A 26,183-nucleotide genomic window follows, 5' to 3' on the forward strand; every position below is an offset into this window, starting at 1 on the left:
GATGAGCCAAAAAATATCAGGATTTGTAGTGGTTTTGCCAGGTTTTGGAATAATAATAATGTGTGCTTATAACATTGTGTTTGGCAGAAAAGCTGAGTCAGAGAGTTGATTAAACATAGAAATAAGATACGGCACCAGGGATTGGGAAAATATTTTGTAGTATTTGGGGTCGAAGCCATCTGGACCCATCTTCCCAGATGGGAGATCTTTAATAACATCAAGAATTTCTGGAATTGTGAATGGGGAATCTATAAAATGAGAGTCTGCCAGGGATAGTTCTGGTAGATGTATATTAGATAGATAATTATGTATATGAGATGTCTGAGGTGTTTGAAATTTCCATTTTCCCTGTAATTTGTCCCCAGATCGTATGTTGTATAGTATTTATAATATCACTAAATATGTTCGCTATAGCTTTCGTGTCCCCTTGTTTTTTCTCCATTTTTATCAATTATGTCATGAACATATAAGTTAAGTTTTCTACAGGTAATGGCATGAGCTTTGTCTCCCTACTTTGTCTCCAGAGCTGCAGAATAGTTAGGATCAAAGGGATGAGCTTTATGTAATACCTCTTGTTGAGACAGTTAAAGAAGGAGAGCTTGATACTGCTCCTTTTTCAATTTCAGGTATTTGGCCCCAAGTTTTATTAATTCCCCCCTCATTACACATATATGTGCCTCCCAAACAGTGGGATGTGGAAGTGAGTCAGTAGTGTTAATTTGGAAGTGCTCAGGCAGTAATTTGACGTCCAGTCTCCACACAAAGGGAAAGACTGGAACATTCAGAATACGACTGGAGCATGATCAAAACCAAGTTATAGATTTAATGTCACAGCAAGAAGTTATTGAGAGTCCTGCAGAATCAGTAAATACATAATCATTTCTGGAATACTTATTATGAGGGTGTGAATACAAAGTGAAATTCCAGCCTGTCGGGTGTAAGACTCGCTAGATGTCATGCACAATCAATGGTGGGAGTGCTGGAGGATCCATCAGAGGTATCTAATTCAGGGTTCAGAGGAACATTGAAATCTACAACAAGGAATAATATCCCCATCAGGAGTTAGAATACTTTTTGGACAAAATTTTTTTTTTTAAAGAAAGAGCCTTGCGAGGTATTTGGAAAATATAAATTAGCAAGGGTGATCAGTCTGTTAAACAGGAGACCAGTCATTAACAAATATCTGCCCTTCTGATCTTTATCAATAGGTTGGAAGGAGACATTGGAGTGAAATACAATTCCTACCCTGTTTTTCTTAGCAGTACCTGAGGCAAAGTAAGCCGTGGGGTAATGTCTGTTAAATCATTTAGGTTCATGCCCTTTTAAAAAAAATGTGTCTCCTGAAGGAAAAGAATGCCCCCCCCCCCCCATTATTTGAAGATCACACGTAACTATAGATCTTTTCCTGGGACTATTTAAACCTTTGACATTCACCAATATTAGCTCTGTACCAAAAGTTTTGATGTAGCTATGTTGTGGTGCAATCTTTTATGGAGGAGAGAAAAAAAGGGGAGTGAGGAGTTAAGTACAGTAAGGCAGAAAATGTAGAAGAAAAAGAAGATAATATGAAGAATAGGATAAAGTATCCTCTCTACAATAAGTATGAATGGAATAGCTGTATGTACCCTAAGAGTGTTAGAGAGACTACTGGTAAACAATCAATTGGCAACAGTAAGATACAAAATTACAAAATATACAGTAAAACAAGGGGGTAGTTCCCCCGGTGCAATTGCTGATATTAAATTTAGTTGTAGATATTAATGAACATGGGTTTGGACTGGAGACTTCCTGTGGGGGCAGAGGCATCAAGCCATGAAGCTTGTCGTCTCAGCTAGCATGTTCATGAGAACTGCATGATAAATCCTTCCCCTAGCCGACAGCCCCTTGGCCTACTGCTATCCTGTGTGCCAGATTTTGGGCACGGAGCTGACCCCAGCTCCCAGTTGGAAGATCTCCATTTGCCGATATTGGCATGGTGGCATGCGCTGCTGCGTATTGACCGAAGGGGAAAAAAGTCAGCTAAGGAGAGAGTCTTCTGTTTGGAGGAGTCCGTAAGGTGTTCCTGGTTCACACGGAAAGGTTTTCTGGAGAATGCGTTATTCTGATACCCCAGAGCCACTGAAGACAGGAGCGATAGTTACCTGGAGGGATCCAGGTCTACCACTCCGGACCCATGGCGACAAAAGTAAAGGAAGCCATACAGCTCCCTGTGCATTACTACAAGGCTTTTTCTCGCCACTCTTCAGAAGCTCTCTACCTATCTGGCCGCTGCCCTATGGGCCACATCTGACCGCAAGTATTGTTTTGTTTTGTAAAGCTGTGTCACCTGTTGATATACCTGTTGCTTGATTTTGCCACTTTTTCTGGTTTCTGAAAGCTGGTTTGGTAATAATATGTAAAGCAAGAAGAGTACCATTTTATTTGGCTTCAAAAAGTACTTTGCAGCACCCAGGAACGTGGATCTCGTGTATGGGAATAACTGTTGCTAGCTTACCTTTATCCTCAGTGAAAGGAAAATACAAGTTTCTTCAAAAGGGAAGAATTTCCTCTAGTTTTGGAAACTCTGTATACAGCTCCCCTCCTGGTATTAAAAGAGCTAAATGTGAAGTTTATGGGCTTTTAAATAGCTGAAAAAGCAATTTAAGGATGCAATATCTTTCTCTTGTTAAGTGTATCCAGTCCACGGATCATCCATTACTTGTGGGATATTCTCCTTCCCAACAGGAAGTTGCAAGAGGATCACCCACAGCAGAGCTGCTATATAGCTCCTCCCCTCACTGCCATATCCAGTCATTCTCTTCCAACTCTCAACAAAGATGGACGTAGTAAGAGGAGAGTGGTGTATTATAGTTAGTTTTTTAACTTCAATCAAAAGTTTGTTATTTTTAAATGGTACCGGAGTGTACTGTTTCATCTCAGGCAGCATTAGAAGAAGAATCTGCCTGTGATTTCTATGATCTTAGCAGAAGTAACTAAGATCCATTGCTGTTCTCACATATTCTGAGGAGTGAGGTAACTTCAGAGAGGGAATGGGGTGCAGGTTTTCCTGCAATAAGGTATGTGCAGTTAATATTTTTCTAGGGATGGAATTTGCTAGAAAATGCTGCTGATACCGGATTAATGTAAGTAAAGCCTTAAATGCAGTGATAGCGACTGGTATCAGGCTTATTAATAGAGATACATACTCTTATAAAAGTGTAATATAAAACGTTTGCTGGCATGTTTAATCGTTTATATATGTTTGGTAACAAAACTTATTGGGGCCTAGTTTTTTTTCACATGGCTGGTTTGATTTTTGCCTAGAAACAGTTCCTGAGGCTTTCCACTGTTGCAATATGAGTGGGAAGGGCCTATTTTAGTGCTTTTCTGTGCAGCTAATAATACTGACAGAGACATTCTTCCTGCATGATCCAGGACATCTCTGAAGGGCTCAAAAGGCTTCAAAGTCATGTTTGAGGAGGGTAACAATCACAGTAGACTGTGGCAGTTGTTGTGACTGTGTTTAAAAAGGCAATGTAGGGCACAATTGGGCCTGGAGCAAAGCTAAGGGTTAAAGCCGTAGGGAGAGATAGGAGAAGAGGGCTGGCTAGGGAGGTTAGTTGCAACAATGTTGCATGCAAGGGAGGGGCCCACTACTCACCTTAAAAGTGGGGATCATCAGCTTCCTGGCCCTCTTCTTCCTGGAATCCGATGCAGACGAGTTCTTTCTGTTATTGTTCAGGGTAATTCTTAATTTCCGTGAACAATGCAGCGATCCAGATGATCCAAACTCCCTCCTCAACGCTTCCACGAGTTGGTGTTTGAGAAACCTGGATCTGGAAAACAGAAAAAACAGATAAGTACACAGGATGACATTGAAGAGCTAGATGACATAATTCCACCTACACAGTACACTACTGAGATTAGGCCTAGTACTAGTATAACACAGACAGACATTATGAGTCACACAGTTAGCAGGATAGATATCCATGCAGCAAGTGAGGGGGTCGAAGGAGACGATTCAGCCTATGCATCAGTGGCAATGGCTAGGCCGGATGAAGAATCAGCCTGTCTCCAAACAACTGGCCCTCAGGCTAGGCCTCAGGCTTTCAGTCCCCCTCCGGCACCACCACATGTACCGGTTGAGGCCTATGTGGAAAACGCAATTTCCCCAGTAGCTAGGCCCAGGTTAGATAGGGGCCCAATACGCAGGGCAATTACAAACCCTGAGACAGATTTAACGATTGCGCAGGGCCCCTCTTTATTGGCGCCTCCTGTTAACCCCCTTTACACTATTCCGGCCCGGCCTGGTGGGTCTTCTGAGTTGGCCTTCCCTCCGGCCCAGCAAGCCCCCGTTTTGCCTACTTCGGTAGCTGGGCCTGATTCTGTGGCCATGACGCCGGCGCAGCATGCCCTTTCAATAGCTGGGCCCGCTTCTGTTGTCTTTTCGCTGGCGCAACAAGCCCCCGTTTTGCCCATCTTAACACCTCAGCCTGTCTTAACACCTCAGCAGGGCTTACCTGAAGCAGCGGTATCCTCCCTCATGTCCGCGATTCCTCCGTCGGCAGTCTCGGCGGTGTCTTCCATCCTGGCATCATTAGTTGCGGCGATGTCCCCGGTGGGTATGCAGGCTCCTCCGTCGGGTCCTCCAGGTCCTCCGGCGGCTCCTCCGATACAGCTCCACGTGACGACGGTGTCTGGTCCTCCAAGCCAGGCCACGGGTCCTCAGGGTCCAATGGTAAGTGCGCAACCGGAAGTTCCGGTCATGCGCCCATCCACTTCCGGTTCCGGTTTCAGCGTCGGGACTTCGAGGGAACGGTCGCATCCTCTGCAGCTCCGTGAAGGTGAGCATCATGAGAGGATGTCGGCCGGGGGTGGGTTATGGGGCCGAAGGGGTCCTCAGGTTCGGCAAAGGAAGGCGCCATCTGGCATTAATACCAGATTGCAATTTACTGGCAACGGGGCTCAGGATTCAATTAGCGGGGTCATGCATAGAGGCCTTAAAAGTAGGAGGGGGGTTTCAACGAGAGCTAACAGGTTAAACCCCTTGGGTAGGGGCATATTAGCGAGAACCAGGGCGATAAATTATCAACCAGGTTACCATCCAGGAGGGCTAATAAGTGAGATTGAACCGCAGGGTCAGCACGCACAGGCTCAGGGACAATTTAATGTGGCACGCCAACATAACGCTCAGGGTCAGGTTAATGCTGCGCTGCAACATAACGCTCAGGGGCAAGTTAATGTTGAAGTTCAGCATAATAGGGCAGATTCTCAGCAAAGTAGGGCAGATTCTCAGCTAAGTAGTGCGCCATCACACACAGTCAGTGGCGCATCTAGCTTGCACGCTCACAATATGAATGCACATGCTGTGGCGCAGTTAGGGATTTCTAGTGTGAATGCACAGGCTGATCCTATGAGTCACAATATGAATGCACTCGCTGTGGCGCAGTTGGGGAATTCTAGTGTGAATGCACAAGCTGATCCTATGAGTGTTTCGAATGTGAGGGTACGAAGTGTTGCAAATGATGCTTTGAATGTGACATCAACACCATGGTCACATGAGATAGGGGACAATTCTGCTTCATTGGTTCAGTTACAAGGTAGCAGTGTGAATGTGGGGCATGGAAGGGCAAATGAAATAGGGCAGGCAAGCTTACATGCAAATACCAGGTCAGGCTTGAGCCCTATTAACCCTCCCTTTGCCGGTGTCCGTAGTGCTCGCGACCTGTTTTCTTTTTTACAGAACGCATCACAAGTGGATCCAAGCATGAAACCAAACCAGGTTGATAGGCCTTCGACTTCGGCTGTTAATCCACAGGAGCAGGCGGATGCACAGCAGCGTGAAAGCACGGCTAATTCCTTACAGCGAGAAGACGGGGCTGTTCCTGGTCCTTCTACTTCCGGTATGGAGCCTCAGGACGGCGCAGTGGCCATTCCTGGTAAGCCCTCTACATTTATACATGACCAACATGACCAGGTTGACTCATCCCTTTCAGAATCAGAGTGTGACAGTGACACTTCACTTGGGCTAAGGGGTAAGGGTCAAAAGCGCATGTTTGCTATGGTAAAGAAAATGTAGCAGGTAATGCAGTCAGGCACAGTTGGGAGCATGGCGCAGGCGCAGCTTGCGATAGGTCCTCCAGAAACTTTGCAGAACAACACTATCTTGGGGGACAAGCGTCCGCCTATTAACTTAATTCCGGAAAGGAAAGTGTCCTTACACGGCGATTCCTTCCCCTCTTACACTCCCTCCTTGCATGGTCATTTGAAGCCAAGAACAATTAAAAAAATACAGCAGGGCAAATATGTGAATATATTTGAATTATCTGCTGAAGCTTGTAGACAGCGAGAGAAAAGTGCGGACGGTACTGGACCTAAAAGGTTTAAGCGTCCTGAAACTTTTGAGGAGTGGCTAATTTGCTTTAGAGTTTTCTCCTCTTGCTACCTGGAGAAATACCCGAGCCAATGCCATGCTATCCTCAAATACACTGATAATATCCATTGGATTCAGAGGAAGTTTGCTGAGGGGGCTTGGAGAGATTATGATGCAGAGTTTAGGCAAAAGATGGCAGGTAATCCTGTGCTCACCTTTGATACAACTGACTCACATCTTTGGCAACGCCTTGGCCCGCAAGGGTCACCCTCCTCCTCCACCCCCTCTAGCAATCAGTCCTTTCGTGCTTCCAAAACGAAGCGCAGAGGAGGTACCTGCTGGGCATTTCAGGATAATAAATGTGACAGAGGTAATTCGTGCGCGTTCAGGCACGTATGCAGATACTGTGCCGGCTCACACTCCGGGAGCGAGTGTGCCAGAAAGAAGGATTCAACATCCGGTAGAGCACAGAACAAGCTCTCTCTTGTTGTTAAAGGCCCCAACACCGGTGAAGGTGCACGCCCTTGAGCCATGGCTTAGGGTGTACCCAGATTCACGCGCAGCGTCTTTAATTTTTCAAGGCTTTACGGAAGGTTTTCATATACCTGTGACGAAAGCCATTAAAGGTTCTAGAGGCTATCGTAACCTCAAATCAGCTTACCAACACCCTTCGGTTGTTAGGGACAAGCTGGATAAGGAAATCTCTATGGGCCGGGTAGTGGGTGCTTTTTCCTCGCCCCCCCTTGCCAAATCTGGTCATTTCACCACTTGGTGTGGTACCCAAGAAGGAATTGGGAAAATTCCGTCTAATACACCACCTATCCCACCCTAGGGGCTATTCCGTCAATGATGCTATTGATCCGGAACTCAGCTCAGTGCGATATCAATCTTTTGATAGCGCTCTGGACTTGGTGCGGGGGGTAGGTGCGGGCGCCTTGTTGGCAAAGCTGGATATTGAATCCGCCTTTCGCCTACTGCCCTTGCACCCTTCATCGTTTTATTTGATGGGTTGCAAATTTCAAAAGGGGTTTTACGTAGATAGGTGCTTGCCTATGGGCTGCGCAATCTCTTGCGCCTTGTTTGAAACCTTTATTACATTTTTGCACTGTGTTTTGGAGCAACAGGCAGTTAATAACCGCATTGCACACTATCTGGACGATTTCCTCTTGGTGGGGAGTCCGGGAACTAATGAATGTCAGCAACTGATGGAATCCATGAGAATCCTTATGTTGCAATTCGGTGTCCCATTAGCTGAAGACAAGACTGAGGGCCCGGGTACTTGCATTACGTTCCTGGGTATCGAAATCGATACCGTCAACAGAATTTGTAGGCTGCCTTCTGGCAAAGTACGGGACATGCTTGAGGCGGTTGAAGCGACTGTTTCCATGGTAACCATTACGCTTAGGCAGCTACAGTCATTACTTGGCCTTCTGAATTTTGCAGGCAGAGTTATCCCCATGGGGAGAGTTTTCAATCGGATATTGGAGGCTAAGCTGAAGGGCAAACTCAGACCTTCTGAAAAAATTTGTATTTCAGAAGGCATGAGAGCTGACCTGCGAGTCTGGAAGACCTTTCTTCAGGATTTCAATGGGATTCGATTATGGCGATCTGAGCCCATTTCCAGTCAGTTGTTGCATTTATTTACTGACGCCGCAGGGTCAAAGGGTTATGGGGCATATTTCCGAGGGGAATGGAGTGCAGGCCCTTGGCCGCCAGAATGGTCGGCCAGGGGCTTAACACGTAACCTTACCCTTTTGGAGCTTTTCCCTATCGTTTTGGCGGTTGAACTTTGGGGCAACAAATTCGCAAACAGGACGATTAATTTCTGGACAGATAATCTCAGTGTCGTCCACGCGGTGAACGGTCTTTCGGCCACATCTGCGGTTGTAGTTTGTTTGCTGAGGCATCTGGTGTTACGCTGTCTTGAACTTAATATCCAGTTTCAAGCACGGCACGTCCCGGGGGTTAATAATGTCTTAGCAGACGCACTATCCAGGTTTGATTGGGTGACGTTCAGACGTTTGGCCCCTCATGCTGCATTAGAAGGCTTACCTTGTCCTGGTTTCCTTTGGCAGCTTCTCCGTCCTGGATATCCTTGCTCCCTCTAGTGCGGGCGTCCCTTGCCCCTAGGACATGGCGCTCCTATGTCAGGCTTTGGTGCGAATGGGAAGAATTTTGCCGATGTCAGAATATGGAGGTGATTGAAGCGTCTCAGGACACGGTATGTGATTGGCTGGTGAGTCTTTGGCGAAAGGGTTCGCGGCAGGGGGCTGTTCATTCTCGGTTGGCTGCCTTGTCATTCTTTTACCGTACACTTGCTTTGCCGGATCCGGGTAGTTCAAAATTTGTGCGTCAAGTTGTTAAAGGTTGGGGCAAGCTCTAACCACAACAAAAGGACTCTAGGGAGCCTATCACGCATGACCGGCTCGAGCGGCTGGTGGACGCTTTGCCGGACATCTGCGCAACGCATTATGAGTTTTTGTTATTCAGAGCCGCGTTTTTATTAGCCTATTCGGCAGCGCTTCGTATAAGTGAGCTCGTGGTGCCGTCCAAATCCTGCACTGATAAGGGCCTTCAGTTTTGCCACGTCAGGGCTGGAGCAGATTCACTTTTAATTTATTTGCCAAGATCCAAGACTGATCAAGAGGGCAAAGGGGCATGGATACCTATATCTCAGTCTAGCGGTCACTGCTGCCCGGTGATGGCGGTGAACCAGTTTTTAGAACAAAGGCCAGAGGAACAGGGTCCTTTGTTAATCCACGCGAACCGGACTTCTCTATCTTTGTTCCAGTTCCGTAGGATGCTTGCGAGGGCTGCTGCGCATGCAGGATTGGACGTGTCGAGAATAGCTCCCCATTCTTTCCGCATAGGGGCAGCTACTAATGCCGCGCTGCAGGGTTCTTCCGTGGAAGCCATTTGCCGTCTGGGTAGATGGCGTTCCAATAAGTTTAATGGTTACATTCGACCGGTTGTTGAATAATATGTTAGTTAGTAGTGTTTGTTTTCAGTACTAATCACATGTGTTTTTACAGGACTTGTCAGCGGCGCTAAAAGGATATGGATCGTGGGGCACTCCTATGTTCATTGGGCCTCCATACGTAGTTCGGCCCTTCCAGGGGGGCAGAATTTAGGTTTTCCTTTCACCCAAGTGTCAATTAGATGGTTAGGTGAGAGAGGGATGTGTTGGCCAGCGCTTCCATCACGCATCTCAGAGGCCCTAGTACGCTGGGGTAAACCTCATGTTATAATCCTTCATTTGGGTGGCAATGATTTGGGCGCCATTCCTGTCTTGGAGCTTATCAAAATCATGCAAGCAGATATTGCATGGATCAGAGCTCGCATTCCGAACGTGTTGGTCGGTTGGTCCAATATAGTTCCCAGGTTGGAATGGCGTCACATGTCTTCCCACAGCGCCGCTTATAAAGTTAGGAAGAAGATAAACTCTTCAGTTGCTAGAACCGTCACAGGTAATGGGGGATTCGTGGTTAAACACGAATCTCTAACAGCCGACAAGGTCCATTACTATAGGAAGGATAGGGTACATTTGGAGACAGTTGCCCTAGATATTTTTATAAAGGATATCCGTAAGGCCATAGTAACCCTCCTTTAAGTCCGGTTGGGTTGTGTTTGTCCTTTATCGGTGGCAGCACAGTTATCATTTTAATGCTATCTGGTGGCGGGAGGTAACTGCCCTGTTGCCTTGGAAAGGGTGAACAGGGGGAGTGATGACCAATCTAAAAGTGTGAGGGGTGGATAGCCTCATGTGCACGTGAGGTGCCCCTCCTTCCCCTTGCGGGTGGGTCACGTGATCTCATTAACCCCTTAGTAGCAATTTTTTCTATGAGCAGAGGTCCCGCTGTCAGGGTTTCATCTTGTGTCATACTGTACCTTTAAGAAAGCGTACTCACTAGCCCTATTTAAGGCACCTCCCAACAGAACTCATTGCTTGGTAATTTGTTACTCAGTGATAAGCTGCTTCTGAAGAGACCTAGCCGTTTATGCAAACATTGTATTTACTTGCATTACTCTTTAAATTCATCTTGAGATTCTATTTGTTTGGATCTACCTGCTCAAGCTTTGACGTAGTTAAGAACCTTTCAGCGTTTACATCAGTCAGAAATCTTTCTGTGTCAGCTGTACTGAAGTTTGCTCTCTGCAGCGTGTGACGTCACGCCCGACATTCTCCCGCCATAGCTGTGTCTCTGGATCTCTCTCTCTCACCGATGGGATTGTTTGCTGTCTGGTAACAGTATTACTCTGCTCAAAACCACTTCTCATAACACTGGTCTGTATATTTTGCATAATATGAACTGCATGTATTGCTACAACTTCATTGCTAATTGTAAGCTTGCCATACAAACTCTGTGAATAACGCTGACACATGCTGGGGAATTATAATTGCTTTCTTGTTGCATTGGTTTACTAGTGACTTAAACTACTTTTCCCAGATAACTATTTCAAATACTACTATCTCTAACAAGGAGATATATTGCTACAATTTTGTTCATAACGGACTTCCTAAACATTCACTAATAAGTTTTCAAATTCACTTTCAATCCTGCTTACAAATGACTGTCTGTATTATATCAACTACACCTGCTTTATAAAAACAACACAGTAACTTTACTTTCTGCTCATAGTTATATTGGACAAGTTTGGATGTAAAAGTATACATTCTCTAAGAGGACTATATTATATTCTCAGCTTGCTATTCATAACTAATCTGCTGTGTGACTGCTGGTGTGTTTGACAAGCTCATTGTATATATTTTAAGTTTGTCTGCTTGTGTGTCTGAATCAAGGCTCCTGCAGTAATTAACTCTCTCACCACATGTGAGTTGCCATCTCTGCTGCTAGCAGATTCTGTTGCGTGAAGGTTCCGTTTTCACTCAGCTACCCTGCTGTAGTGACCCTCAGATCAATGAGCATATCAGGGTTCCCTTAAGTTCAATCTGTGGGAATCTGAGGTTAGCTGTGAGACTGAGTGGTCCTACTTTGGCAGAAAGCTGTTACTGTAGTATTAATCATTTAAACCAATCAAATCCTAACATAAAAAGAACAGGTACCCCCTGCCCCTCATACCTGAACTTATTGAACGTTTACAAGGTGCCACAGTCTTTACCAAACTTGACCTCAGAGGTGCCTATAATTTGATCAGGATGAGGGCAGGGGATGAATGGCTAACTGCTTTCCGTACAAGATACGGATTATATGAATACACTGTAATGCCCTTTGGTTTGTGCAATGCCCCAGCGACATTCCAATGTTTTATAAATGATGTTTTCCATGACTTATTGGATGTCTGTATAGTTGTATACTTGGATGACATTTTGGTTTACTCGAACACTTTGGAGGCTCATATTGTACATGTCAAACAAGTGTTAACACGTTTAAGGGCACATCATCTCTATGCAAAACTTGAAAAGTGTATTTTTAACACAAATACCATATCATTCCTTGGATATTGCATCTCACCAGCTGGAATTTCAATGGAATCGAGTAAGGTGGACGCCATCACAAACTGGCCCATTCCACGTAACAAAAAAGATGTCCAAAGATTCCTTGGCTTTGCAAATTTTTATAGAAAATTCATTAAAGATTTCTCTCTTATTGTCAGACCCCTAACTACGTTAACACGTAAACAAGTTAAGTTTTCTTGGAATCCAGCTGCTGATCATTCTTTCAATACTCTAAAAAGTAAATTCATATAAGCCCCTATATTACAATTCCCAGATCCCACTTGTCATTTTACGCTCGAAGTAGATGCATCTGAGTTTGCTGTAGGGGCTGTTCTCTCTCAGAGACACACTGATAAAGAACCTTTGCATCCTGTCTCCTACTACTCCAGAACCATGAGTTCAGCAGAGATTAATTATGGAATCGGTGATAAGGAACTTCTTGCCATTAAAGCAGCTTTGGAGTTTTGGCGACATCTCCTAGAGGGTGCAACATACCCAATCACTATCTATACAGATCACCGCAATTTAGAATATTTGAAATCAAATAAGACTCTTACTGCACGCCAGGTACGATGGAGTTTGTTTTTCTCTCGTTTTGATTATGTTATTACTTACAGACCAGGTTCAAAAAATATGAAAGCTGATGCTCTTTCCAGAAAAGACCCCATGTCCAATTGACATAGATCCTCCTTCATCCATCATACCCTCGTATAGAATTATTTGTCTAACAACTGAGTTTAAAAATACTCTACAAGAACATCTAAGGCTTGATTCTACTTTGGATCATTTACCTGTACTAAAGCATTCAGATGACTTATACTATCATGGCACTCTTCTGTATATACCATCTTCTTTAAGGAATGAGGTACTTGCCTCTGCCCATGACTCTTTGTTGGCTGGTCATCCTGGGGTTCATAGAACTGCTCATTTACTCAAAAGGAATTATTGGTGGCCTAAGATGCATGATACCATTCAGCAGTATATTGAATCTTGTGTTATCTGTACTACCAAGAAACATCAGCACAAGAGCCCTTATGGTTACCTTCTCTCTTTGCCAGTATCAGATAGACCTTGGGCAGCAATTGCTATGGATTTTATTGTTGAATTACCGTCATCTGCTAATTACAATACCATATTAGTAGTAGTGGACTTATTCTCTAAAATGGCACATTTCCTACCACATAGAGGATTACCTACAGCATCGGAAACTGCTACACTTTTTCTGAATCAGATTGTGAAATTACATGGTTTACCTGAGTCAATTACCACGGATAGAGGTACGCAGTTCACCTCAAGGTTTTGGAATCAACTATGCTCTTCTCTTAATATTTCTAAACGATTGAGTACCGCCTATCATCCACAGACGAATGGTCAAACAGAGAGAACGAATCAAACACTGGAGCAATATCTTCATTGTTACTGCACTCAACAGCAAGATAATTGGCATTCTTTACTTGCTACTGCCGAATTTGCCCATAATAATGCTTTGAATTCGTCAACTAAAATGACACCATTTTATATCAATTATGGATTTCATCCCTCATATAATACAAATCAGATCAACAACTCCGATATGCCAATTGTTAATGACCTTGTTAACTCCATTGCTACCAATTTCACAACTTTGAAACAAGTCTTACAAGAAGCTCAGGCTGTTCAGAAACACCACTATGATTTACGTAGAACAAAGCCCCCAGACTACAAGGTTGGTGATAAAGTCTGGTTAAGCACTAAACACCTTAGGTTACAAGTTCCTTCCAAAAAGCTGGCTTCTTTATATTTAGGACCTTATGTGATACAAAAGGTTATCAATGTTAATGCTGTAACACTGCAGCTACCGGACTCTCTAAAGATACATCCCACGTTCCACGTTTCACTTTTAAAACCGTATGGTACAATGAGAGGCACTACTCAGAATGACACAGTGAATCCTTTGGTTACTGATGGCTTGGAGTATGAGATTTAATCTATATTGGATTCTCGTTACCATCGTAGTCAACTCCAATTTCTTGTCAGTTGGAAAGGTTTTGGTCCTGAGGAGGACTCTTGGGAACCCTCCACACATGTCTCTGCTCCTCGTCTTGTCTCTTTATTTCATCGAAGAAATGACCGTCCAGGTCCATGATCTGCGGAGCGGCTCCTTTGGGGGGGTATCCTATCAGGGTTTCATCTTGTGTCATACTGTACCTTTAAGAAAGCGTACTCACTAGCCCTATTTAAGGCACCTCCCAACAGAACTCATTGCTTGGTAATTTGTTGCTCAGTGATAAGCTGCTTCTGAAGAGACCTAGCCGTTTATGCAAACATTGTATTTACTTGCATTACTCTTTAAATTCATCTTGAGATTCTATTTGTTTGGATCTACCTGCTCAAGCTTTGACATCGTTAAGAACCTTTCAGCGTTTACATCAGTCAGAAATCTTTCTGTGTCAGCTGTACTGAAGTTTGCTCTCTGCAGCGTGTGACGTCACGCCCGACATTCTCCCGCCGTAGCTGTGTCTCTGGATCTCTCTCTCTCTCTCACCGATGGGATTGTTTGCTGTCTGGTAACAGTATTACTCTGCTCAAAACCACTTCTCATAACACTGGTCTGTATATTTTGCATAATATGAACTGCATGTATTGCTACAACTTCATTGCTAATTGTAAGCTTGCCATACAAACTCTGTGAATAACGCTGACACATGCTGGGGAATTATAATTGCTTTCTTGTTGCATTGGTTTACTGGTGACTTAAACTACTTTTCCCAGATAACTATTTCAAATACTACTATCTCTAACAAGGAGATATATTGCTACAATTTTGTTCATAACGGACTTCCTAAACATTCACTAATAAGTTTTCAAATTCACTTTCAAGCCTGCTTACAAATGACTGTCTGTATTATATCAACTACACCTGCTTTATAAAAACAACACAGTAACTTTACTTTCTGCTCATAGTTATATTGGACAAGTTTGGATGTAAAAGTATACATTCTCTAAGAGGACTATATTATATTCTCAGCTTGCTATTCATAACTAATCTGCTGTGTGACTGCTGGTGTGTTTGACAAGCTCATTGTATATATTTTAAGTTTGTCTGCTTGTGTGTCTGAATCAAGGCTCCTGCAGTAATTAACTCTCTCACCACATGTGAGTTGCCATCTCTGCTGCTAGCAGATTCTGTTGCGTGAAGGTTCCGTTTTCACTCAGCTACCCTGCTGTAGTGACCCTCAGATCAATGAGCATATCAGGGTTCCCTTAAGTTCAATCTGTGGGAATCCGAGGTTAGGTGTGAGACTGAGTGGTCCTACATTGGCAGAAAGCTGTTACTGTAGTATTAATCATTTAAACCAATCAAATCCTAACACCCGCTCTGCTGCAGTTTCCGTTTGGGCCGTTTACCTTCTGCTGTGCCGGGTTGTCATTATAGCAATTCGTTCAGCCGCCATCTGACCTTGTTGGTTACCATAGTTACTTAGTTAGTTAATAAATGTTTAACCTGTGACGGTTAAAATTTTACCCATAAAAAGTTGTTGTGTTTTTATTTCATTATAGAGTAATTGTTTTTTATATTCTTTTCTACGGCTAGTGACCGGTAGGCATTTAATCCCTTAAGGCAGTGTAGGGCACAATTGGGCCTGGAGCAAAGCTAAGGGTTAAAGCCGTAGGGAGAGATAGGAGAAGAGGGCTGGCTAGGGAGGTTAGTTGCAACAATGTTGCATGCAAGGGAGGGGCCCACTACTTACCTTAAAAGTGGGGATCATCAGCTTCCTGGCCCTCTTCTTCCTGGAATCCGGTGCAGACGAGTTCTTTCCCCTCCCTCCTTTCCCTGTTACAAGATGGCTTCCAAATTTAATTTATTGTACTAGGTGCTAAGTATGCCTTCTCAGGCTAATTTAGTAGCCACATTATTGATTGAGTATTAACAAATTTAACTTTTGTCCCCTAGTTGGCGACGGGTATGCCTATTCAGGCTAACTTTGTCAGCCTATTTAGTTATTGGCCTACCATATCCGGTCTACCTGGCTTCTGGCGGCTGAGTAGCGGATCCCCTTTTTAGGGGGTAGTCCTTATTTCCATACCCGCTCGGCGGGAGGTAACGGCCCTGTTGCCTTGGAAAGGGTGAACAGGGGGAGTGATGACCAATCTAAAAGTGTGAGGGGTGGATAGCCTCATGTGCACGTGAGGTGCCCCTCCTTCCCCTTGCGGGTGGGTCACGTGATCTCATTAACCCCTTAGTAGCAATTTTTTCTATGAGCAGAGGTCCCGCTCTGCTGCAGTTTCCGTTTGGGCCGTTTACCTTCTGCTGTGCCGGGTTGTCATTATGGCAATTCGTTCAGCCGCCATCTGACCTTGTTGGTTACCATAGTTAGTTAGTTAGTTAATAAATGTTTAACCTGTGACGGTTAAAATTTTACCCATAAAAAGTGTTTTTATTTCATTATAGAGCTAGCGACCGGTAGGCATTTAATCCCTTAAACGTTTTGTCATTTATTATTCTGTTTTTGTTATTAAGGGGTTAATCATCCATTTGCAAGTGGGTGCAATGCTCTGCTGACTTGTTACATACACTGTAAAAATTTTGTTAGTGTAACTGCCTTTTTTCACTGTTATTTCAAATTTTGTCAAAATTTGTTTCTCTTAAAGGCACAGTAACGTTTTTTATATTGCTTGTTAACTTGCTTTAAAGTGTTTTCCAAGCTTGCTAGTCTCATTGCTAGTCTGTACAAACATGTATGAAACAGAGGATACTTGATCATTATGTTTAAAAGCCATGGTGGAGCCCCATAGGAGAATGTGTACTAAATGTATTGATTTCCCCTTAAACAGTAAAGATCAGTCTTTATCTATAAAAGAATTGTCACCAGAGGGGTCTGTCGAGGGGGAAGTTATGCCGACTAACTCTCCCCACGTGTCGGACCCTTCGCCTCCTGCTCAAGGGACGCACCATAATATGGCGCCAAGTACATCAGGGACGCCCATAGCGATTACTTTGCAGGACATGGCTGCAATCATGAATAATACACTGTCAGAGGTATTATCCAGATTGCCTGAATTGAGAGGCAAGCGCGATAGCTCTGGGGTTAGACGAGATACAGAGCGCGTAGATGTTGTAAGAGCCATGTCTGATACTGCGTCACAATATGCAGAACCTGAGGATGGAGAGCTTCAGTCTGTGGGTGACGTCTCTGAATCGGGGAGACCTGATTCAGAGATTTCTAATTTTAAATTTAAGCTTGAGAACCTCCGTGTATTGCTTGGGGAGGTATTAGCTGCTCTGAATGACTGTGACACAATTGCAGTGCCAGAGAAATTGTGTAGGCTGGATAAATACTATGCAGTGCCGGTGAGTACTGATGTTTTTCCAATACCTAAAAGGCTTACAGAAATTATTAGTAAGGAGTGGGATCGGCCCTTTTCCCCACCTCCTATATTTAGAAAAATGTTTCCAATAGATGCCACTACACGGGACTTATGGCAGACTGTCCCTAAGGTGGAGGGAGCAGTTTCTACTTTAGAAAAGCATACCACTATCCCGGTTGAGGACAGTTGTGCTTTTTCAGATCCAATGGATAAAAAAATTAGAGGGTTACCTTAAGAAAATGTTTATTCAACAAGGTTTTATTTTACAGCCCCTTGCATGCATTGCGCCTGTCACTGCTGCGGCGGCATTCTGGTTTGAGGCCCTGGAAAAGGCCATCCATACAGCTCCATTGACTGAAATTGTTGACAAGCTTAGAACTCTTAAGCTAGCTAACTCATTTGTTTCTGATGCCATTGTTCATTTGACTAAACTAACGGCTAAGAATTCCGGATTCGCCATCCAGGCACGTAGGGCGCTATGGCTCAAATCCTGGTCAGCTGATGTGACTTCAAAGTCTAAATTACTCAACATTCCTTTCAAGGGGCAGACCTTATTTGGGCCTGGTTTGAAAGAAATTATTGCTGACATTACTGGAGGTAAGGGTCATACCCTTCCTCAGGACAGGGCCAAATCAAAGGCCAAACAGTCTAATTTTCGTGCCTTTTGAAATTTCAAGGCAGGTGCAGCATCAACTTCCTCTGCTTCAAAACAAGAGGGAACTTTTGCTCAATCCAAGCAGGCCTGGAAACCTAACCAGTCCTGGAACAAGGGCAAGTAGGCCAGAAAGCCTCCTGCTGCCTCTAAGACAGCATGAAGGAGCGGCCCCCTATCCGACAACGGATCTAGTAGGGGGCAGACTCTCTCTCTTTGCCCAGGCGTGGGCAAGAGATGTTCAGGATCCCTGGGCGTTGGAGATCATATCTCAGGGATATCTTCTGGACTTCAAAGCTTCTCCTCCACAAGGGAGATTTCACCTTTCAAGATTATCTGCAAACCAGATAAAGAAAGAGGCATTCCTAAGCTGCGTACAAGATCTCCTTGTAATGGGAGTGATCCATCCAGTTCCGCGGACGGAACAAGGACAGGGGTTTTATTCAAATCTGTTTGTGGTTCCCAAAAAAGATGGAACCTTCAGACCAATTTTGGATTTAAAGATCCTAAACAAATTCCTCAGAGTTCCGTCATTCAAGATGGAAACTATTCGAACCATTTTACCCGTGATCCAAGAGGGTCAGTACATGACCACAGTGGACTTAAAGGATGCCTACCTTCACATTCCGATTCACAAGAATCATCATCAGTTCCTGAGGTTTGCCTTTCTAGACAGGCATTACCGATTTGTAGCTCTTCCATTCAGGTTGGCTACAGACCCAAGAATTTTTACAAAGGTTCTGGGCTCACTTCTGGCGGTCCTAAGACTACGAGGCATAGCGGTGGCTCCTTACCTGGATGATATCCTGATACAGGCGTCAAGCTTTCAAATTGCCAAATCTCATACAGAGATAGTTCTGGCATTCCTGAGGTCGCATGGGTGGAAAGTGAACAAAGAAAAGAGTTCTCTATCTCCTCTCATGAGGGTTTCCTTCCTAGGGACTCTAATAGATTCTGTAGAAATGAAAATTTACCTGACGGAGTCCAGGTTATCTAAACTTCTAAATGCTTGCCGTGTTCTTCACTCCATTCCGCGCCCCACGGTGGCTCAGTGCATGGAAGTAATCAGCTTAATGGTAGCGGCGATGGACATAGTGCCATTCGCGTGCCTGCATCTCAGACCGCTTCAATTATGCATGCTCAGTCAGTGGAATGGGGATTACACAGATTTGTCCCTCTACTAAATCTGGATCAGGAAACCAGAGATTCTCTTCTCTGGTGGCTATCTCGGGCCCATCTGTCCAAGGGTATGACCTTTCGCAGACCATATTGGACAATTGTAACAACAGATGCCAGCCTTCTAGGCTGGGGTGCAGTCTGGAACTCCCTGAAGGCTCAGGGTTCATGGACTCAGGAGGAGAAACTCCTCCCAATAAATATTCTGGAGTTAAGAGCAATATTCAATGCTCTTCTGGCTTGGCCTCAGCTAGCAACACTGAGGTTCATCAGATTTCAGTCGGACAACATCACGACTGTGGCTTACATCAACCATCAAGGGGGAACCAGGAGTTCCCTAGCGATGTCAGAAGTCTCCAAGATAATTCGCTGGGCAGAGACTCACTCTTGCCACCTGTCAGCGATCCATATCCCAGGTGTAGAGAACTGGGAGGCGGATTTTCTAAGTCGTCAGACTTTTCATCCGGGGGAATGGGAACTCCATCCGGAGGTGTTTGCTCAATTGGTTCTCCATTGGGGCAAACCAGAATTGGATCTTATGGCATCTCGCCAGAACGCCAAGCTTCCTTGTTACGGATCCAGGTCCAGGGACCCAGAAGCGGCACTGATAGATGCTCTAGCAGCGCCTTGGTTCTTCAACCTGGCTTATGTGTTTCCACCGTTTCCTCTGCTCCCTCGTCTGATTGCCAAAATCAGACAGGAAAGAGCATTGGTGATATTGATAGCGCCTGCGTGGCCACGCAGGACCTGGTATGCAGACCTAGTGGACATGTCATCCTTTCCACCATGGACTCTGCCTCTGAGACAAGACCTTCTAATACAAGGTCCTTTCAATCATCTGAATCTACTTTCTCTGAGACTGACTGCATGGAGATTGAATGCTTGATCCTATCAAAGCCTGGCTTCTCCGAGTCAGTAATTGATACCTTAATACAGGCACGAAAACCTGTCACCAGGAAAAGTTCCAGACGTTCAGGCATTTTGTCAGGCTTTAGTTAGAATTAAGCCTGTGTTTAAACCTGTTGCTCCTCCATGGAGCTTAAACTTGGTTCTTAAAATTCTTCAAGGGGTTCCGTTTGAACCCATTCATTCTATTGATATCAAACTTCTTTCATGGAAAGTCCTTTTTTGATGGCTATTTCCTCGGCTCGAAGAGTCTCAGAGTTATCTGCCTTACATTGTGATTCTCCTTATCTGATCTTTCATTCAGATAAAGTTGTTCTGCGTACAAAACCTGGGTTTTTACCTAAGGTGGTTTCTAACAAGAATATCAATCAAGAGATTGTTGTTCCATCATTATGTCCTAATCCTTCTTCAAAGAAGGAACGTCTTTTGCATAATCTAGACATAGTCCGTGCCTTGAAGTTTTACTTACAGGCTACTAAAGATTTTCGCCAAACATCTAACCTGTTTGTTGTTTACTCTGGACAGAGGAGAGGTCAGAAGGCCTCGGCAACCTCTCTTTCTTTTTGGCTTCGGAGTATAATCCGTTTAGCCTATGAGACTGCTGGACAGCAGCCTCCTGAAAGGATTACAGCTCATTCTACTAGAGCTGTGGCTTCCACCTGGGCCTTTAAAAATGAGGCCTCTGTTGAACAGATTTGCAAGGCTGCAACTTGGTCTTCCCTTCATACTTTTTCCAAATTTTACAAATTTGATACTTTTGCTTCTTCGGAGGCTGTTTTTGGGAGAAAAGTTCTACAGGCAGTGGTTCCTTCCGTTTAAGTTCCTGCCTTGTCCCTCCCATCATCCGTGTACTTTAGCTTTGGTATTGGTATCCCACAAGTAATGGATGATCCGTGGACTGGATACACTTAACAAGAGAAAACATAATTTATGCTTACCTGATAAATTTATTTCTCTTGTAGTGTATCCAGTCCACGGCCCGCCCTGTCCTTTTCAGGCAGGTCTAAATTTTAATTAAACTACAGTCACCACTGCACCCTATGGTTTCTCCTTTCTCGGCTTGTTTCGGTCGAATGACTGGATATGGCAGTGAGGGGAGGAGCTATATAGCAGCTCTGCTGTGGGTGATCATCTTGCAACTTCCTGTTGGGAAGGAGAATATCCCACAAGTAATGGATGATCCGTGGACTGGATACACTACAAGAGAAATAAATTTATCAGGTAAGCATAAATTATGTTTTTTCTGATTAATAACCAAGAAGCTTTTCTGGATAGCATGATCTGTATGCGATATGTTATTTAAGGACATTTGAAAACCCTACTCTTGGGAGTAGATTTACCAATGTATATTCGACATAATACGCTGTAGCATATCATGTCCAACAGACATCGCTGAATACTGACAACATATGCTTTCAGCATTTATCATTGCACAAGCAGTTCACCAGAACTGCTTGTGCAATACCGCACCCTGCAGATTCGCTGCCAATCGGTAACTAGCAGGGGTGTCAATCAGCCCAATCGTATAGGATCAGGCGGATTGAAGACCGCAGCCTCAGAGACAGCGGACCTGTTATGGAGCAGCGGTCATAAATGCTGTTTCTGACTATTCAAATCAGCTAATAGAATTTGAGTAGCTCTCATCCTATTGGCTGATTTGAACAGCCAATAGGATTTGAGTAGCTCTCATCCTATTGGCTGATTTGAATTTCAAAAATCAAATCAGCCAATAGGAATGCCATTTTGAAAAGGCTCCCTTTCATTGAAGATTCAGTATATGGCTGTGACTGTATGAAGAGGACGCTCCGTGCCGGATGGATCTGCTCCGCGTCGCCGGGATAAAGATAGAAGACGCCGCCGGGATGAAGAAAGAAGATACCGCCTGGATGAAAATAGAAGACGCCGCTTGGATGGATGAAGACATCGCCGCCTGGATGAAGACTTCACCGCCTGGATGTCCGGACTTTAGAAACTGTAAGTGGATCGTCGGGGGTTAGCGTTAGGTTTTTTTAACTTTTTTTGGATGTTTTTTTTTTTTAGATTAGCGTTTGGGCTTTTTTAAAAGATCTAAATGCCCTTTTAAGGGCAATGGGTAGCTTAGGTTTTTGTTAGAGTTAGGTTTTTTATTTTGGGGGGTTGGTTGGGTGGTGGGTTTTACTGTTGGGGGTCTTTGTATTTTTTACAGGTAAAATAGTTGATTTCTTTAGGGCAATGCCCGGCAAAAGGCCCTTTTAAGGGCTATTGGTAGTTTTTTGTAGACTAGGGTTTTTTTATTTGGGGGGGACTTTTTTATTTTTATAGTGATATTAGACTAGGTGTAATTGTTTTAATTTTGGATAATTTTGTTTGTTATTTTTCGTAATTTAGTGTTTTTTATTTTTTTGTAATTTTAGACTTAGGGGCATATTTATCAAGTTCCGTATCGAGCTTGATGCCCCGTGTTTCAGACGTGCCTTCAGGCTAGCCGGAAACACGGAAACAGAAGTTATGAAGCAGCGGTCTAAAGACTGCTGCTCCATAACCTGTCCACCTGCTCTGAAGCGGTGGACAGACATCGCCAGAAATCAACCCAATCGAATACGATCGGGTTAATTGACACCCCCTGCTAACAACCGATTGGCCGCAAATCTGCTGGGGGTGGCATTGCACAAGCAGTTCACAAGAACTGCTGGTGCAATAATAAATGCCGACCAGTGGACATGATCCGCAATATTGGATCATGTCCACTCTCACAATAATAAATAGGCCCTTTAAACTTTTTTAGTAGTGTTAGTTTTTTTTAATGTGTAATTTAGTTTATTTAATTGGTAGTTATTTTAATTTTAGTATAATAGTTGTGTTAGGTTAATTGTTAGTTTAAACTTAGTTTTTTTTTAATTTCACAGGTAAGTTTCTATTTATTTTAAGATAGAGATATTGTAATTTTAATTTAAAGTTAGGGATTGTTAGGTTTAGGGGTTAATAGTTTCATTTATTTTTTTGCGATGTGGGGGCTGGTGGTTTAGGGGTTAATAGGTTTATTTAGTGACAGTAATGTGGGAGGCCAGAGGTTTAGGGGTTAATAACTTTATTTAGTGGCGGCGATGTCGGGGAGCGGCGGAATAGGGGTTAATAGCTTTATTATAGTGTCGGTGATGTTGGAGTGCGGGGGAATAGGGGTTAATAACTTTATAATAGTGGCGGCTATGTCGGGGAGCAGCGGAATAGGGGTTAATAATTTTTATTAGTAACGTCAATGTCCGGAGCGGCATATTAGGGATTAATAACTTTATTTCTGTGTTGGCAATGTCGGGGGCGGCAGATTAGGGGTGTTTAGACTTGGGGTTTATGTTAGGGTGTTGCATTACCGCGATCGCCATTCCGCGCTTCAGTTGTTAGTTTTTTTTCTAACATGCTCTACCCATTGATGTTTATGGGTAAAACATGCACAAGCACGTATTCTCAGCCCTTGGATTTTGTGCAGTATGGAGCTTATCGCCACCATATCACACGCACAAGGTGACTTTTTAGAAACTTGTAATGGCAGCGCTATGGAGGGTGAAATAATGCAAATTTTTGTTGTGTTTGTTTCGCACCCTCTATAGCGCAAAACTTGTAATCTAGGTGAATGTGAAATGGCCAGAGGGGACCTTTGTTCCAAATGAAGAGAATGTTGATCCCACAACTAGTGAAACTATATACAACAAGAGTGCTATTATTATTATTATTATTATTATCATTTATTTGTATAGTGCTGCAAAATTCTGTAGCGCTAGGTACAAAGATAGGGGTATATAATGACAAGGATTTGTGATCAAATGCAAAACATAAACGACTAAACAAATCTAGTACAGGAGGAAGAGGGCCCTGCTCTGGAGAGTTCACAGTCTACAGGTTGAGGGAGCAGAGACAAAAGGTTTTTATTTTTTTGCAAAAGAGCTGTTAACTTTAGGGCAATGCCCTACAAAAGGCACTTTTAAGGGCCCTTGGTAGTTTATTATAGATTAGGTTTTTTTATTTTGTTTTTCTTTTAAAAAACAAAAAAACAAAAAAAAAAACAGGGTATTAGAATAGGAATAATTTATTTTTTTGGATAATTTCGTTTGATATTTTTTGTAATTGTAGTTTTTTTATTATTTATATTTTTTTTATTTTTTTGTAATTTTAGTTTTAATTTTTTAGTAATCCGTTTTTTTAATTTTTTGTAATTGTAGTTTTAATTTTTTAAGTAATCAGATTTTTTCATTTTTAGTAAAGTTACGGCTAGATTTAGAGTTTTGTCGGTAAGGACCCGCGTAGCTAACGCTGGCTTTTTTCTGGCCGCACCATAAAAATAACTCTGATATTGAGAGTCCACAGAAAGGCTGCGTTAGGCTCCAAAAAAGGAGCGTAGAGCATATTTAACGCAACTGCAACTCTCGATACCAGAGTTGCTTACGGAGGCGGCCAGCCTCAAAAACGTGCTCGTGCACGATTCCCCCATAGGAAACAATGGGGCTGTTTGAGCTGAAAAAAAACCTAACACCTGCAAAAAAGCCGCGTTCAGCTCCTAACGCAGCACCATTGTTTCCTATGGGGAAACACTTCCTACATCTGCACCTAACACTCTAACATGTACCCCGAGTCTAAACACCACTAACCTTACACTTATTAACCCCTATTCTGCCGCCCCCGCTATTGCTGACCCCTGCATATTATTATTAACCCCTAATCTGCCGCTCCGTAAACCGCCGCTACTTACATTATCCCTATGTACCCCTAATCTGCTGCCCCTAACACCGCCGACCCCTATATTATATTTATTAACCCCTAATCTGCCCCCCTCAACATCGCCTCCACCTGCCTACACTTATTATCCCCTAATCTGCCGAGTGGACCACACCACTATTATAATAAAGTTATTAACCCCTAATCCGCCTCACTAACCCTATAATAAATAGTATTAACCCCTAATCTGCCCTCCCTAACATCGCCGACACCTAACTTCAAACATTAACCCCTAATCTGCCGACTGGAGATCACCGCTATTCTAATAAATGTATTAACCCCTAAAGCTAAGTCTAACCCTAACACTAACACCCCCCCTAAATTAAATATAATTTTAATCTAACAAAATTAATTAACTCTTATTAAATAAATTATTCCTATTTAAAGATAAATACTTACCTGTAAAATAAACCCTAATATAGCTACAATATAAATTATAATTATATTATAGCTATTTTAGGATTAATATTTATTTTACAGGTAACTTTGTAATTATTTTAACCAGGTACAATAGCTATTAAATAGTTAAGAACTATTTAATAGCTAAAATAGTTAAAATAATTACAAATATACCTGTAAAATAAATCCTAACCTAAGTTACAATTAAACCTAACACTACACTATCAATAAATTAATTAAATAAAATACCTATAATTATCTACAATTAAACCTAACACTACACTATCAATAAATAAATTAAATACAATTCCTACTAATAAATACAATGAAATAAACTAACTAAAGTACAAAAAATAAAAAAGAACTAAGTTACAAAAAATAAAAAAATATTTACAAACATTAGAAATATATTACAACAATGTTAAACTAATTACACCTACTCTAAGCCCCCTAATAAAATAACAAAGCCCCCCAAAATAAAAAAAAATGCCTACCCTATTCTAAATTACTAAAGTTCAAAGCTCTTTTACCTTACCAGCCCTGAACAGGGCCCTTTGCGGGGCATGCCCCAAGAAGTTCAGCTCTTTTGCCTGTAAAAAAAAACATACAATACCCCCCCCCAACATTACAACCCACCACCCACATACCCCTAATCTAACCCAAACCCCCCTTAAATAAACCTAACACTAAGCCCCTGAAGATCTCCCTACCTTGAGTCGTCTTCACCCAGCCGAGCCAAATTCTTCATCCAAGCGGAGCAAGAAGAGGTCATCCATCCGGTAGAAGTCTTCATCCAAGCGGGGCAGAAGAGGTCTTCCATCCGATTGAAGTCTTCATCCAAGAGGCATCTTCTATCGTCATCCATCCGGAGTGGAGCGGCAGCATCCTGAAGACCTCCGACGCGGAACATCCATCCTGGCCAACGACTGAACGACGAATGATGGTTCCTTTAAATGACGTCATCCAAGATGGCGTCCTTCGAATTCCGATTGGCTGATAGGATTCTATCAGCCAATCGGAATTAAGGTAGGAAAAATCTGATTGGCTGATTGAATCAGCCAATCAGATTGAGCTCGCATTCTATTGGCTGATCGGAACAGCCAATAGAATGCGAGCTCAATCTGATTGGCTGATTGGATCAGCCA

The sequence above is a fragment of the Bombina bombina genome, chromosome 2 (assembly GCF_027579735.1).
Source record: "Bombina bombina isolate aBomBom1 chromosome 2, aBomBom1.pri, whole genome shotgun sequence".
Taxonomy (NCBI): domain Eukaryota; kingdom Metazoa; phylum Chordata; class Amphibia; order Anura; family Bombinatoridae; genus Bombina; species Bombina bombina.